Source organism: Pteropus alecto, unplaced genomic scaffold (genome assembly GCF_000325575.1).
Source record: "Pteropus alecto unplaced genomic scaffold, ASM32557v1 scaffold7, whole genome shotgun sequence".
Lineage (NCBI taxonomy): Eukaryota > Metazoa > Chordata > Mammalia > Chiroptera > Pteropodidae > Pteropus > Pteropus alecto.
The window spans coordinates 33885001-33885902 of record NW_006494614.1 but is presented as its reverse complement, the minus strand read 5'-3'; positions in this window follow the sequence as shown (position 1 = coordinate 33885902).

The window sequence follows — 902 nt, the reverse complement described above, 5'->3', positions numbered from 1 at the left end:
TGAAAAGTCAGTTGCAAAGTAAGTTTTTAAAACATTTTCTATATCAATGTTTTCAGATCATAGTAAAAAGACCAAAGACTTGAGAGCCAGACATATCTATGATCTGTCTCAGGGCCACCACCTGCTGACTTGATGACCTTGAACAAGTTACTGAAACCCACCAAACCTTACTCTTCTTTTCCGTAAATTTGGATAATAGTATCATATAGAATTGTTGTAGAGAGTAAATGAAATAAATGAATGGGTAAATACCAAAAAAAAAAGTCTTGCTCTGTGACTTTATAAAATTTATATTATTCACATGTATTTGACACCTACCATATGGAAAACCACTGTTTGGCATACCTTCATAGGTCTTTCTGTTGTAAATGTTTTTGTTGATGTCTTTAATAGCTAATGCCCTTTTACCTAGAATTATTAACAAGCTTCATAGATCTCTGTCAATTTATCTTAAGCATTATTTTTATCATATTTGATTGTCATGCATCTGTAAATAGATTACATTATATTCATGTTCTCAGGGACAAAATAGCATATTTTCTAAGAAAGCTGTTGACATCAATACAATTTCTATTTATTCTTACCAAGCAAAAATTGGTAGGAAAGTATTCTGAACCGAATTAGTCACTCCTTTGCACCATAGGAAAGTACAGACCAGAAAATTGCAACTTAGGGATGCCTGAACAAATAAATCTTTTCATTTAATAATTTATCTGCTATAAAATTAAAACATTGAATGTGCTCCATTATGATTAAACTTTTTATACTACTATAACTACAAAGCAAGCATCATTTTCCTAACCCATTCCATTGGGCTTTATCACTAAGTTTTGTTATAGTTCTTTTAACTCTTGACTAAAGTTGCTTCTTTCTGAGTCAAACTATCATTAAAAACAGTTGCA